Source organism: Glossina fuscipes, unplaced genomic scaffold, assembly GCF_014805625.2.
Source record: "Glossina fuscipes isolate IAEA_lab_2018 unplaced genomic scaffold, Yale_Gfus_2 1, whole genome shotgun sequence".
In the NCBI taxonomy this organism is placed as follows: Eukaryota; Metazoa; Arthropoda; class Insecta; order Diptera; family Glossinidae; genus Glossina; species Glossina fuscipes.
Window position 1 is genome coordinate 27,691,034 of NW_023998415.1, and position 17,203 is coordinate 27,708,236.

Here is a 17,203-nt window from a genome sequence, read left to right on the forward strand (position 1 = left end):
TCGTCTAGAAGAGTACATTGAAATAATTGCTTTTCTTCCCTAATAACCTTATCCACACTCTCTGAACTGCCTTAACGTGCATACAGAGTAAAAATGACAACAATTTATTAATGAGCGATAATGGTAAGCGGGGAAGTAACAAATTTTTTATCCTGATCTTCGGTGAATGTACAAAAGTTCATTTTTTACTAATTTGTCTTCAGACTATTCTAGAAACAGCTTATTAAACTTGTTAATCCCTTGGGAAAATTCTATGATAAAGAAATTTGCCGATAAAAAACTTGCTTTTAATCTGGTCACGCTTACTACAACCCTGTTCGCTCATTATTGTCGAAATGGAAAGCTCTCATCAAAAAAATGGAAGAACAATCGCGCTAATAACCTCATTTAAAATTTGGTAAGCATTGTGTGGGAGGACATCTTTGGATATCAAAAAGCGTATGACACATCTATACCTGCTGGCGGATATAATCCCTTCGATGTTGAAGGTGAACGTCGGCATTGAAGATGATCAATTCTATAGTGTGCCATGATCTGTGAGCATGGAATAAACCGAAAACGACGAAAAGAAAATCTCTGCAGGCCTGCTGGCATCCATTGCACCTCGCAACATTGTTTACAAGGTGAAATTTAAATAATTTAGTCACATAACCTACTGCCCGCTTCTATTTCCTAGATCCGTAATAAACAGTTCACAACCTAAACCTCTGCAGTGGAAACGAAGAAAAGGAAACAGAAGAAACTTCTTTCGATACATCCGTTAACTTTTCTATACGAAGATTACCATTGCGGGAAATCAATAAGCATGAATGCACCTTACGCTCTCGGGCATATGCATACTGGTAACGTCTTATATTGTTCTAGTAAACACATCTCTTACGTCTGTTGCTCACTAATCTGTCTTTCTCGTTTATCTTTATTTATAAGTTTTCACTATAATTAAATCCTTCTTTAACCCTTACATAAGGATGCGAAGAGATTTTTGTTTCGTGTTTTTTTTCCGCGTTTGTGTGCCTGTGTGTGTGTTTTTTTTTGCTATGCGAACTAGAAATCTCCGAAATATACAACCGACCCATGCCAGGAGCATGCCTAATTCGCCATTCCTGGTGCCTATGTGCTAAAACTATCCTGCACACACAATTCGTCTACTACTCTCCTCCGCAGGACCACCGTTAGGCATTACTTTACTGGTTGGTGTTATTTCGCACTTTTGGAATCTTAGTGGATTGCCTTATTGGTTTGCATTGCCTCCTCTTCTCACCTGCTGCCTTTGCAAGTGTTGCAGTTCTCGGAGCACCTCAAATATGAATCCATCTGCTACATTCTACACTTCCACACTTCATCACGCCTTGGGGCTATCTCCGCTCAAACCCTGTTCTTCGTTTGGTATAAGTGCGAACGTCCATCCGCCGTTCACCGCTTTTTCCCTGCACTCTTTGCAGTAACTGCAATAGTTATATCATCCGTGAAGCCAACAATCGCTGCATCCACCGCAAGCTGCAACCACAGAATATCGTCATGCATTATGTTCCGTAGTAGTGGACCAAGGATTGATCCTTGTGGGACCCCATTCTTAATTTCTGCACCTACTTGAAAGCGTCTTTGACGTCCACCGTGATCACGCCGCAAATAGTTCTTCTCCCCTCGACAGACTCGCCGAGTCTACTTCTCAAAGGCTGATGGTTGTAAAAATTGAAATGCAAACGAATTAACTTCCAAAGCAGATGTTATCTGCTTGCAACTATCGTCCCTCTCACACTAAATGAACGTACGTCCTGCTGAGTTGAAATTTTGAATGGCCAACATAATCAATGCAAACATGGGTGTGTCCTTGACAAATCTAAATGTCGCACAAGTAGAACTCTGTAACTTACTACATATCCATAACAGTTAATGATTTAAGACTCGTGCATCTTATTTCTAAATCGAGTTAAAATCTTAACGTTATCGGCCGACTGACACGTTCACCTGTCTGTATTGATTTTAGGTCGTGGATATCAAAGATTCAGTCCAGGTCTGATGTAAATTCTTTAGTGACTTCATTTGTTGTAATGTTTTGCTTTTTTTCGAACTTTGCTAGAATTAGTCATCGACAGCATATAGTGAAAGGTATTTGTATCATAGCTCGTAAACAATAGTTAATGCCCTTAGATTCCAAACCATTAACCCATTTGGTTGATGTGTAACAAATTCTAAAAGCACTGACTGTGTCTGCCTGTCTGCAACTGCGATGCATTTCTTTACTTCTCATTAAGTTAAGTCGATCGGCAATGTTATTAACCGTCGCTAAAATTATTCGGGAGTTATTAGTTTACCTGTTTTTGTATCATTTCTCGTTTCTGCCGTCTTTTTTCTGCTTTCGTTTGACAAATGCAAAACTGATGTTATTGTTGATGTTGGTGGGTTTTTGTGCGTTGCTATGAGTATACATTAATATTTATATATATATATATTTTTTTGTTTTTTAATTTATTAAAAACTATTATTAATAGGGACGTCAGCATAGTCATCATCATCGGCATGACCATCGCATTCAGTTTAGACATTTAACCTTTATAGCAAATGGGCAATCGTTTTAAATCATCGGTAATTCTGTAATTGCCAACAATGTGAACAGCGGCAGCCAACGGCAATAATCCGTTACGCATCAAATGTTTTCAATTTTTTTTTTTTAATGCGCTTTTTAAAAAGATATTACGAAAGCACCTCTCAAACTGCTGCCGCATACATAATCGTCATAACTCCTTCTCTCTCTCTCTGTCTTCTTTCTCTTTCGCTCAACTTACAGCCACCGTAAGGACAAAGGAAATCGAACAAGTTGAGTAACATGTGGTTATATTCAGTAGTAGCTGTCAGTAAGTCGAGGCAGCAATTATTCATTCTTTTTGTTTCTTAATAATTAAACACACTCACAACTATGGAATCAGTAAATAAAACGAATATACCTATAAAAGTAGATTTAAATGTGATTAATTTTTTTTTTTTTTTTTTTTTTGTTTTTGCACCATTTTAAGATAAACTTTTTAAAAATGTTTTTTTTTTTTTTTTTTTTTTTTTTGTTATTTTTGTTTTTTTTTTTAATTGGCACTTTAATTATAATTTTAAAAAAATTTTTTTTTTTTTTTTTTTTTTTTTTTTGAATGACTAATACGTAAAAGTAACTGGTTGTGGTGAATTGTATAAATTTTTTATTTCAGCTGACAACTATATACTTCAATTATTCAGGGCCGATACGTTTGGGTAACTCCGGATAATTTCCATGAAGCTGGCAGTTTTCGAATCATTTAATACAATTAATTTATTCCAAAAAAAATGAGTCGTTGAGATGCCGCTCAGTTGCACTTAAACACCTTTGTATCTAAACATTCCCCGGTATATTCTAGATAAAGAAAAAAAAAAAACGAAGAAAATTATTTTCGATCGTGACCGAATCTCTTCTATTCATCATCGTTATCCTAAAAAAGATTAAAAAAAAAGTACAAGAACTAAATCTTCAAGCTCTATAATATGGAGTCTGGGCGGCCGATTTTGTTCTATCTTCAAAATAAAAGTTTTTTTAGTATAAGGCGTGTCCCTTGGATAGTTTACGACACTTCCGAATTTTTTTTTGTAAATTCGTAACCAATATTTTCGTTTCCGCTAACGGGCGAATGCTTACCAAAAATTAGAACAGACGGACATTCTTAGGTGTATTTCGGATATGAAACTGACCAAGAACTTATACACTTTACGGGCTTTTTGAAGCTTGCTGGTGTGCGTTATGATTAAACTTCGTTCCATATTACATACCATAAAATTGAGTAGGTGTGGCCAAGTTTTTCAATTTTGTACAGTTATTACAGTGCCGTTCATAGAATGTTTGTTGAAATTTGTTATAGATTTATATGCTATAGTTTATGAGTAATTAACGAAAAACCAATTTTTTATTCCTTTTGTAAAACAGAGGTGTTCTCACTGCACGTAATACGGTACGCGTGTCCTTCGATCAATTTCGTCGATTTTCAATATCAACCTGCGTGCGAGTACTTCCAATGTTTCTGCCAAATTTAAAGTCGAGAGCCTTATTTTGGTGGTCAGGACAATGTTCACATCAGACATTTGGCGGACAGGCGAACATGCTTAAATCGCTCCAGAATTTGATGCTGATTAAGGATTTATATACTTTATGGGTTTTCTGAAGCTTCCTTCGGAGCGCTGCAAACGTTTTGACAAAACGAATTGACCCCTTGGTGATGGGTATAGAAAGTAAAATTGTTTTCTTCAAGATTTTTGCAGAATTTTTCCAGGGGCACGTATAAGTCGCATTGCAATTGCATAAGGTGACATTTCGGATGAAATCTTTTTCAATAAATTGATAGATCTTTCAAAAAACTGATTCATAACAACAGTATTAGTCCTTAAGCTAAAATGTGTTTTTATACAAAAATTTCCTTAATAATAACTAATATTGTTAAACTGCCGTCAAGTAGAAAAGTTGACGTAGAAATTTTCAGGGTCGCCCACATAAACTTATGGTCTAAAGGAGATTGTGGATAGGGTAAGGTGTAAACTAGACCATGGAATAATATCAGCCCGCCCGGTAGGAAAGTTTATAGAATTCGTCTGTCTGCATAAGGGCTTCTGTACGGGTATTTTTTGAGTGTAATTGTCTGTAGTGTGTTTGTTCGATAAAAAACGAAACCCTTCCACCACTGCCGAATGCCCCGAAAGAAAGTCTCTCTTGCATTTTACCCGAACTGGAGATGTAAAGTGGTGATTATTTTTAGAATCTCAAGTGCAAAAATCTAAGCGTAAACGTAGGGTTACCATCTTTATCAATTGCGAGACTAAATCGCTTTTTCAGAGCCAGAACAGTGTGATCTGTTATTTCTTAATGTCCTAATGGTTCATAGCAAACGCTACCAACAACAATTACTCGATTTAAATCTTATTTAACAAAACTTCCATTCGTCCGTCGATTGGTAAAAGCAGTTCACCACAAATTAGAAGTACGTAACTGCGAAGTACTAGACCATATGGCTTACTCAACACCACACTCAAGTTCTTCTGATTATTATTTATTTGCATGGATGGGCTGGCTACGCATTTACGCAGTTCGATGACTGGTTTGCCTCAAACGGGAAACAGTTTTTTGCCGTGACATCCACAAGTTGTTAGACAGGTGGGCAAACAGTACACATGGCTAGCAATGGGTAATACTTCGAATAAAATATCTTTTATCATTTTCATATAACAAACGTGTATTTTTCTTACAAAATTGCTGGTACGTCAGAAGCGCATTACATTCTTGAAAGTTTTTTCTTGATCAATCAATTTTTAAGAAGCTTGAAGAACAGACTGCATCGATTTCATGATCCGACGAAGATTTTTTTCCTATTAAACATCTTCTTAATGTCATAAAGATGATTCGTTTTTCTGTCTAATAGTAGCATCAATAACTTACATTGAAAAGATATGAACATGATTTTATTCAGACCCACGCACGCGCATATAAGCCTATTAACTGCTACTAATTGATTGACAGTCAGACAAAAGCGTACGTGTGTATAATAACAGACTAACATTTGTATATAAAAACTATTCATCTTAACTACGGCAATGAAAACGATGACGACGATAACGGGGCATTCAAAAAAATTTACTTGTTTTTATAAAAAAAAAAAAATATATATATATATATATATATATATATAAAAAATTATTTATAAATGATCAAGAAAATATACGTCCGTTAAATCTAAAGACTGCTAACGTTTAATGCCTCATTAAAGTTATACAAATAAAACAGTAACACAAAATTGTTATGAATCATTATTCAGTGTATTAAAAAAAAAAACAAAAATGCCAAAACAAAAGAAAAGAAATTAAACGTTATAAACGTCCGCACACAAAGCTTCAAACGAAACGTAAATAAATGAGTTTACTCCAATAAAATTAGGTCAAGTTTTTATGGCTCCCTCTCAGGTGATTATGTTATACTCTGCGTTTTTTGGTCATTTTCGGGATGTTTGTGCCGTGTGTGTGTGTGTGTGTGTGTGTGGGTGTGTGTGTGTGTGTGTGGTCTTTTTTCAGAGAATTGCTCTGACCGGGGGAGCTCCGTAAGTCAATATAAAATAGAGAGTACCGCCATTTGCTCTCAGAAAAAAAAACACGTTCGATTAACCGTTAATCACGTTATATTAATCTGAAGAATACTATCTATAAGGGCTATATTAAAGATGATAAATCTATTAAGAAATTCTTTTTGCAATCATTTCCTATCCATTTTCTAATAGTGCAAATAGTGTCGCACATTAGAAGGGAATAAAAAAACTCAAATGAAATCCTGGAAGAATAGGCAGCAATTTCATCTCCAAGAGTGCCATCAACGGTATTGTAGCGATTACCAGGAGCAAATATAATTGTATTTCAATATGCTTGCACCAGCGTCTAAGGTTGTCGGCTTTATTGAAAACCATTAGTTGGTAGTCAGAATCCATTGCCTACTTGGCCACTCAGGCGGATCAAAATATGCTTTCATTTAAGACGTTTGCAGAACAGAAACTTTTGGCTCTTTATATGAACTTTAATTGTAGTTAGACAGCAAAACAAGCAGACAATTTTACATATATATATATATATAATTTTCTATATATATATATTCCCAAATTCAAAATATAAATTGTGGTCCTGGATCGTTTTATCATTCCATTTCGAACGTTTAATCCTTCGGAATAACCATTACTAAGCACGTGTATATTCGTGAGTATACATAGACTAAAGAAGATAAAAAAATAAAAATTAGAAAAATACGAAAACATGAGAGATAAAAAACCATTCATAGAATACTTTCTTCCCGGTGCAGAATGTGCAGAAGCACATGATTTTCAAATTGAGAAAAAATTATTAAAACAAGTAAGAACATTATTATGTTTACATTAAGGCCGAGAGTTGAGTAACCTACGCCATCTCGTCTCAAGAAATTTTTCATTGATTTTATTAATAATAAAAACCAATAATAATTCCTTGCTCCGCCTCCTGTAGAGGTAAACTTTTCATTGCACTTTTTATATAAACCATGAACTGACTTAGTCCAAATTTAGCAAAATTATTTTTCTCTTTAAAGATTCCTCAGCAATTTTCGTCTTAAGGCAATAAAAAATTGATTTTCTTGCCATAGAGAGAGGCTTACTTTGGTGAGCATACTTTGGTTCGTACTGTGGCGTTCAAAACATCGACCCATATTATCTAAAGTTGTTATAATGACTTTTCCCAAATAGGGCTTTATACGAGGGGCGGTTGTAAAAACGATCCAAACCAAATCGTTTCTAATAGGATTAGTCTACGGGTCAAAAGACATCACGATACTAATTTGCATTAAAATATCTCAACAATTGCGACAAGTGAGTTGAACACAAAAATATATGGGCAACCATCAGAGGGTCAAGTTTAAGTTGATTCGGCAAATGATTTTAGGTCAAACAGTGTAATAAAAGTTGGATCTGTGTTAAGCGTCTCTCTTCTGGGGTCTTATATTCGAGTCCACACACGCAATATACCCTATATAGCAAATGATCTAAGATACAAAAAAAGATACATTCACATCGAACATCTGTTAAATTTTAATTAAAAAAGGAATCACGATAAAGGCGATCGCAAATTCGATTTGATTCAGGTAAACACACCTCCAGTTATTATTTCGAAATGAAACAAAGAACTTTTGCAAAATTAATGGAGAAATTGAAAAAAAAAAATTAACAAAAAAAAGCAACAATTTATATGCATGCGTCTGTAACCTTATTTACAACTTGACAAGATGTCAATTTAATTAAAGAGCAATGCCTTCCTGCGATATACAAGTGAGAAATTTTCTCAAATTGGGTTAAAAGAATGAACTGCCTGCCGTTGACGTAAACGATTTGCTTAATCCGCAGTAAGTAATAAAAAAAAAAAAAATATATATATATATATATATATATATATACATTTCAGTTATATATAAATTTCTGTATAACAAATCGTTTGTTTATATTATAATATGTATGCGGCATATGCGAAAAACACGATTCCAGCATTTGTAATATATAAACTTCTAACTAATTATTATGCCCAACGGGCTGCCAACATTAAACTAACATGTGTCTAATTTATAATAAAGACTAAGGCACTGATATGACACTCTGGAGTTTTTTAAATACAACAACAACAACTACATGGCAGTAATTGAAATTAAGGTACATTTATGCATACAACAATACTAAAAATCGATATCAGTAAAAAGACAATTTCAAAATCAATCTCTACTTGGCAACGAACATGACAGAACAACAACTTCGTTAAAACTACCATCGATAGCATCGATATCGTAACGACACCGGACTAATGGAATTGAACGAAAAAAAAAAAAAAAAATGAAGAAAACATTTCTATTTCACAATTGAATAATAATTACCATAGAATAGATATTAAATAGCGCACGTTAACCAATGTAGTGCAGACAGGCGCGTGTGAAAGAAGAAAACGATTTCATTTTTTGCAAAATTTTTATATAAAAATTTCAAAAACACAAAAATTAAGAAGTAAGAAGAAACTCATATTCGGCGGGGACCGAACCTCCCATACCCACCTCTATGCTTTTCGCATTGCAATCTCCAAGTTCTTTTCTTTGATACCCATATCGCTGGTATTATTAAGAAAAAAATTAATCAGGGTGTCTACCATATTCAGTTTTAAATTCACCCATTTTTGGGCAGATAATATATTTTTATTTGAGGAACATACAAAATAGTTTTAAGCGTTTTGTCTTCTTTGCCTTATGATAAATAAGCATTTAACCTCAAAAAAGTGAAAATACTTAAATTTAATTACTCGTAATTTTGTGTGGGCACGGCCGATTGTGTCCACTTTTGGACTTAGTGGACTTCTAACTTTAATAATTTCCGAGTAACGAGCAGAAATCCAAAAATTTTTGTTAGAAAAAATTGAGTTGCGTTCATTTTACGATCCACTGCGCGCTTCTGCTCTGACCAATTTGGCCCATTTTCAATACCAACCTGCGTGCAAAAGCTTTCAATGCTTCTAGTCGATATCATCATTTTTGCAACCACGAGAGTGCCAACAATAAACACCACACAGACGCACAGACGGACAGGCATGGCTAACTCAACTCAGGATTTCACACTGGTCAAGAATATATATATATACTTTGTGGGGTCTGTGAAGCCTCCTTTGGTTGTTACATATATTATGGAAAGAAACAAACTGAGTATACCTCACATTTTACAGTGGTGGGCATAAAAATCATAGCATTTTTGTAAAATCCGAATTGGCTACAAGCATGCAAGTATTTGCATGTGAAAGCATGCGCGCGGAAGGACAATCGCGGTTCCTTTCGAAAGGAAGTTTTCCTAACCATATTGTGGAAAATCTGTAAGTGCTTTGACTATCCAAACCCGATATACTGCAATCCCTGTCTTTGCTTAATCGATATGGATTCCAGATTTTTTATTGTCATGTTTTGTATTTTGACAACGTGTCACTCTAAAATAACTGATTGTATTTTGATTTGGATTGACGGGCGAAGCAATAAATTTTAAATATAAATAAATACGAAACTCTTCTTAAAACTTGAGTTAGCAATAATTCAAACATATCGAAAACACATGTTCTACGTAAGTCGAATGACGATGTGTACATCAAAATGTGAAGAAAATTTATAGTCAGTGAACAATTGAGGTAAACCTTTCATGTCCATCACATTGTATCAACATTTAAAAATAATAGACGTACTTTGATAGATTATATTTGAGACGATCGTAGGAAATATTTGCTCATTTATTTCATTCATTTCTTTGCACCCTCCACCGGTCCAAGGACACACTTACAGCACTACAGCACAAAGTGAGAGCAGCTGTCTTTTTCAAAAGAAATAAAAAATTAGTTTGTTGCACTAATACACTACACCGGATATACCTACGAAAATTTGAACGCATATTTTGTGGGCGAAGCTGCCAATACTTGTACCATAATGGGAAAAAATAACATGGTTTCCCCAAAATTGTAGCTCGTAACGCGCAGAGGCGAGCTTCGGAAACCGCTTGACACTCGAAATGCGCCTAAGCATGTCCGTCCGTCCAACTGTCCATCTGGCCAACTATATAGTATCCGCGGTAAACATTTCCTCGTTCGCAAAAATGAAAAAATTTGGCCCACAAATTCAAAAGGAATAAAGCGAAAATTACCGAAACCGGTCAAAGGACAAATCTACAGCGCTCACACGTGTACATAACAAAACTGTACCTTCCATGCTTTTTGCTTCTAACACATAAAGTGCAGTATACGTACTATGCAAATTTCATTGCATTTAACCAGCCACGCCCGTCCAATATCGTAGAGTATAAAAAGTAAGTTTTTCCCCCTTTTTTCTCTTTTATAGGACAGCGGCGATCAGTATAAGAGATTCGATCACGGCCGAATATAATTTTCTTACGTGGTTTAGTTTAACATCTCTTTGGACTCACAAATGCAAAGTGTTTGCCTATAACGGGTGTGCTTGCAGGTCTTTCATGCGTCTTCTTGCACTGAATTTTAACTTCATCTGAATAATAGGTTAAGTTAAAAGTTCCGGATTCGTCTTATTGATGTGTGTCCAATTAAGAATACCCTGCAGGCATATGTCAAGCATTAGTATGCTATCCCAATCTTTGCGACCGTGAGCCTTGCAATAATGTCTAAGCAGATGGGCGTATAAATAGGAATAAATCGATTTAGAAGCCTACGCTTGTCTACATCTTTCGTTGAGACGGCTAAGCGATTGAATCCCGTACATATTCGCTTTAGATAACAGATTTGCAGCTCGTATTAGGCTTGCGTCTCGTGTTGGTAACGCATTTGAAGCTTCTTATTTTAATGATTATAAATTTTCAGAGATTGCGTCGTCATATTTTGAGTCACTTTGCGAGCGTCTCTAAACGCACATACATATATGGAATAATCAATTCTTTCTGTCTCCTTTACTCATATGCTATTTTCATATTTTCCTCTACGTTTTACTATTCAGTCTATTTTATTGGTTTTACATTTTTTTTTTTTTTTAAGTTTATAATTGTTTATGTTTAGTTATCTTTTGTGCTTGTTTGACAACTAAAGTGATCAGCATGATGGAGAAGACGTACGAGACAATAATATAGCAAACAATTCTCCATTTCTTATTTACTTCTTCTTTTTTTTTTATTTTAGTCGTAATGACGATATATGATATTGCAGTTTTGCATACGTCAACGTATAAACGTATATTTGATATTTGATGATATTAACAAAATCATCAGACTTTCAGGCGTCTCGTAATGTAAGCACATATGACACGTTTTTGTAAGATTATTGTATCATATGAGTAGTCATTGACAGTACAATAGATGAGAGTGAGAATTTAAGGAACCCTGATATGTCCGCACGGTACGCCGATTTGCTATAACAATGTGATCCTCGCATTAGCGATTCTTATAAGTGATGAGCTTGGAAACTATACCCTCTTTTGTAATATGAAGGATGTATTAAGCCAACCACTTAAAATGTCATGAGGACACAGCTTTTTCTAAATGGTTTATTCAGTTTTGTTGAGATAACGGCAGCTACGGTGTTAAGGTTTCAATAAAAGAAGGCAGAAAGCTTGATATAGTCGCCGTCGACATCGTAGATGACAAGTAAAGTAAACTATATGAGCACTTGATAGTTTAGGCGGACTGCCTTCGTTAATAGCTCTTGTCGTTCAGAGATCGTTAGCTTTTACTAGATTATCAGGATTGGTTTGAATGCGGCTTCAATGCTTGCCTGCCGCCCACATGAAAATATTAAAAAAAAATTAATATTAAAATAAATAGCTTTTATGAATATTATATAAAAATGACTGGACAATGCTGAATTCAAATTTCTTATCAATCGATTAAGAGATTTATAGCCACAGAAAGTATAAATCTTGTCAAATTTACTCTCATTAGCCAACTGGAACGTATTTATAGCGAACGCTGTGTGGAATTGGTTTTTGGATTTTGTTCGTGTCCTACTTGTCCACGCCAGGCAACAATACTGCGTGACTAACTGCTCAATTGGGACAGTACTCGACGATAGCAGAGGTTTAATCATAGACGAAAGTATCCATTCAAAGTATACTTAGTATATAATGTATAATATCTAATAATATATGCCACTGAAAACAACGTCATTCATGGCGAACGGTAGCAGACACTCTGAATATCTCCAAAGAATGTGTTTGGCACATGTTGAAACCAGATATAGTGACGAGAAAGCTGACCACACATTGGTTGACGCATTTGCTCAAATTGAAACAAAAGCATTGTGTGCACTGTGCACGGTGTTACAAGACGGTGGACGGTACAATGGCAAAACTGCAAAAAAATGAAATTCAATTTGCTGCCGCCCCAAAAGAAAAGATTTCGACGACGACATAATAAGGTAGTTGTGAAAACTCCAAGTGTTAGATAACTGCCGAGCTGATTAGAAATCTTCGAATGGGATTACGTCGATGAAGAAATCGAATTTTGCAAAACAAAGTATTTTCTTACTTAAGCGGGTATCCTTTCAGATAACTGTTAGGTTGTGTATCAAGTTTAAGAACAACTGTCTGCTCAAAGATTTGAGGCTGCTGCATAGATATTACTCTTAAAAAAAATTGCGGCAGAATGTACAAGTACTCAGCCGATTTCATAATTATTAGTATGAAAATCTTTATCACACACTGCCAAATTTTCGATGGAAGCAAAGCGGTCTCATATTTACTCAAGCGTTGTCTCGACGCAATAGCACTTGTTCTGTTTGAAACCATTTTATTCACTTAGTTATTAGTGTTTTAGGAACGCTAGCAGGTTAGGTGAGACATTAGGGCGTATCTTACACGCAGGCAAATTTCGGTCTGATACATTTGCTCTTTGTAAGACTCAGATAAGTGAAAACAGTGATGCACATAATGTCAACTTAAACGTCGTATCACAGGGAGCATTGTGATATATACCCGCAACGATGTAATGTTCCAGTTTCAGCAACAGCATGTTATTCTCAATTCCAAACTTACCTCACCAACTCACAAGGTTATGGCTTCAAGCCTTCATCGATGGGTTGCAACAAAATACGTTAGAAATTTTTCTTCCTCTCATCCAATAATTCCTAATCGAAATCCAGGTCCGCACACTTTCGGTACCAGCAGTTTGAGCCGCTGTAACACTCCTGAATCTTTTTCGTACACTAACCTTCGCCACATTTCTTCTTTAGCCCCGAAACGTTATATTTTCATATACGATAAAGCAAGTTGGGCAGAACTCAATAACTTATTCAAGCATTTTAACTAGAAACCATTCGTTCTTAATAAAAATACCGATGCGGTTGCAGAAATGATATGAAACACCAAATCAAATACGGAATGCGAAACTACGTTTCCCGAATTTGGAATAAGCCCAACGACAAATGCTGGTTTAATCAGACGTGCGGGAATGCAATCAGGTCAATAGAGGAGGCTTTGAAGAACCGGCAATGTTTGATGTTCTGGTCACATGATGTTCATTGGACACAACATGTGTTGGGAGTCCAGAAGTACGTAGTCAATGGCGTGAATAATTTAAGGCGGTGCAAAGTTTATTCCGCTGCAACCAAGTTCTGTGCAATTTCGTATATCCGATCGCACACAGGGAAAGAATTGGGTTCTCATGAGCGAAAGAATGTTGAAAACATTCGATGTCCTCAAGCATCGGCTTAATGTCGGCTATGTTGTGCTTGTGTATAGAAACATCTGAAATAAATGTCCGGCAGACATAAAAGAGATTTGTTTACCAATTAAATGCTTTAACTGGACTACAAGGCTTTCCCAGCATTCCCATCCACTCGCCGTGGAATTACCTGTATACCGTAGGACACACTGACGTGACTCACAAAAATTTACCTGCGAATGTCTTTCCGGGGTTGACATTCCTAAGTCTAATATTCACAAAAACCATTCCCTTCTTCCATCCCTCTCTGTCTATAACTCTTCCTGGTCACCATAATGTTCGCACGTATAGAGAAAATCCCGTGAGTATCGGTTATATAACAACATATATATATATATATATATATATATATATATGTATCCTAACCGAAATTTATCTTCGTGGTGTGGTACGCATTCCTGAATGTCGAAAGCATTTATTAAGCCCAAAAAAAAAAAGAAGAAAAATATATTAATTTTCTAAAAATTTCAGACCACTTGTAGAACATTTGATTGAAAATGTCAGATTAGTTTTACATCGGAAATATCTTGAAGTGGTTGAAGGGAATATTTAAATATGGCATGAGTATCATATCAATTAACTAATAGAAATTCTAGAGATGGTCCCAAATTGAGTTAGAAAAATAGTTAGGGCTCAATCAATTTAAACTTGAATTTGCACTATCAGTATATGGATAACCCATCGTGAACTGAATTTACATTTACTGTTCAAATTTTCTGTTTCAAGATTTTTAGAAACTTCTGATGTAACGCGAAGCAACATTTTTAATTATCTTGAAATGAAAATAATGTGAAACGTGTTTAATGCTTACACATACAGCTTATGAATAAGGTATCGCCATAGACGCTAGCAAAATCCATCTATGTGGTAATAGTTGCAGTGGTGGGCCATATTCAAATTTTTACGTACATATCTATCTATCTATGCAATGAAATACTTGAAAACTTGACATGGAAATACATTTGCGCCTTTCGTATTAGATATGAAATGACCTAAATTTTTACACTTCAAAAAGAAATACGTTCACATGTATATGGAAATAAACACATTGTGATAATAATGACACTCACAAACACGCTCGCATATAATATGTATGAATATGTCATTAGCAGTTTTTTCAATTCATTCGTTCATTCCTTCCTATGTTTTTATTTTTTTTTATTTTTATTTTTTATTTTATATGGATATATATACATGGATTTTGTTTTTTTTTTTTTTTTAATAGTCAATTACTCCAACTGTGCAGCTGTCAATCAAAGTTTGAAGAAAACCTTAAAAGCTGATAAAAAAGTATAAATTCTTAAGCCATACTACATATATATATATATATATAAATGAGATATGATGCGTTATAAAAGCATTAAAAATATTGTCTTATTGTTCGTATTGTTTATTTACTTTCGAGAGGAATGAAAAAATTACCCCCAGCTTGGTTTAAAGTTTTCTCAATGTTCATAATACATGTGCACAACTGTGAAAACATATATTGTTCTGCGAATATATTTTAAGCTTTTTATGAAAGACACCAAAAATTTCTTTAAAGAGAAGTGCTTTCCCTATTGCTCAGCATTTTAATATACGCTTAAGGACTTGGAATTCTTAAGGTTATCTGTTTAACCTATAAGTTAATATATCTGAATATATAAACTCATTAGCAAATTAACTAAGAAAATATTGCCTGATTCGTTTGTGTTTCATATATCAAATGATGAGGACCAGAAGCTCTTAACGCATTAGTAGGGTTAACATAAGTGAGCCAAATTCTGACACTAAGGTACGGGACTCTTTCCCCTCTAAAATAAACTTGTTTCCGTAAAAGATATTGGCAAAGCACGGACATCGGAAGTATAAGTAACTGAAAACTTTCCGATATCATTCATTTCGCTTTATATGATATATAGTCCCATGCTAAACCAGCTATGCTACGTAAGATTTCTTAAATTCTTTCGACTACATTTTTCTTAGGTCCAGCACTCTAATAGCACCGTTATCAACTAAATCAATACGAATTCTAGCTAATTTAGCTGTTCGCCTGATTGATTTTAATTATCTGTGTTCTACTGGTGACGATCTTGTGGTGTTCGTGCCTTCGATCTATTTGGGTCTGAACAGATGGGCTCAGTTCGCTTCATAACTGCCTAAGGGATTGTTCCATTTGTTCAACATTTCGAACGTCTCTTTCTCGTCATAGTGTTCCTTAAAAATTTTACTCCTGATTGACTTCTATTAATAGCTTAAAGGCTTTTCCTATTCCGCTTTCAGTTTATTTACGGATGAAATTCATCTGGCATACAAAAGACAATGTATAAATAAACAAGTGGGTAAAAAAAGGGTAAAAGAAGAAAAAACAACATTCACGTATGTAGGACAGAGGCACAATCGCGGCTGGTATAGATACGAAATACCAACGGGCCGTTCGACAACGACGCAAATATCCAAAAGCTCGGCACTCCGTAACAACGTACGCATCATAAAAGTGGGACAAACCGTGTTCGATAGTTAGATAGAAAAGTGCAGCGACCTGATTCGCTATCGCATGCTCATGTTCCGATTTAATGGATTGTAAAGGTATTTTTTCAATTCTTATTCATTACACTAGATTCTTGGCCCTTGTTCTTTTAGTTCATCGATTAATATGCATTTAATTCTACTGCGCATACGCGCAATTTTAAAGAAGTCTTGTACTCTTATACGTAATACACATAGATGATAATAAGAACAAAGTTAATAAGTGATTAAATAAATATTTCTAAAAACGATTAAAATTAATAAATGGAATTGAAGTTACTTTGAACCCTGATGGGTAATGGTACTCCCATTATAATGAAAGAACGGGAATGGATGGGAAAGAACGAATTTCCTTCTGAACTCATTATTTGAATAATCCGTTATATTTATTTTCTTTTTGAAAAGCAAAATATTCCTTCATAGACGCATAGATTGGCAAGCGTATGCATAGTCAATAGGCGTAGATTAAAGAGATTAAATAAAAAAATTTTCGCAGTATGATTAGCTGAATCTTAGGTACGAACTGTCACTTATAGCCCGTTGCGAATTAATTTAATATTCATTCGAAACTTAGTGCAAAAATTTAATAATAAAATCTTTTAAAACTACAACACGAAATAGTTAACTGTATTTTTTTCACATCCAACTTTATACTTAAGTCGCATAGTCGTTACATATTTTGACGGTTGATAGAGTAATTGATATAGAACGCCAATGCCAAACCCGCTTTGAAGAGTTTCTTTCCGAAAATTTTTTAGGTTCAGCATGCGCTACTTTCTGCAAGGCTGGTCGGAGCTGATGGCGGCAAAATAAAGATATCCGTTGATCGCTGAAAAGTTAAATTTATTGCTTGCGACCGTTCATGATAATGTGAAACGTCACTATAAGAAAATCGTCCTTTATTTTGACTAAAAAGAAATAGAAATTACTTTGCGAGCAAC

The 17,203-nt window shown here is 34.9% G+C and overlaps 1 long non-coding RNA gene across 1 annotated transcript; it reads left to right on the forward strand.

Annotated features, from left to right (window-relative positions):
- The first annotated feature begins 582 nt into the window (after positions 1 to 582).
- LOC119632389 lies at positions 583 to 16,296 on the forward strand. The gene is made up of 3 exons (XR_005246782.1): positions 583 to 623; positions 677 to 842; positions 16,017 to 16,296. It is a non-coding gene; the product is annotated as an uncharacterized LOC119632389 (long non-coding RNA).
- Positions 16,297 to 17,203: the final 907 nt, after the last annotated feature.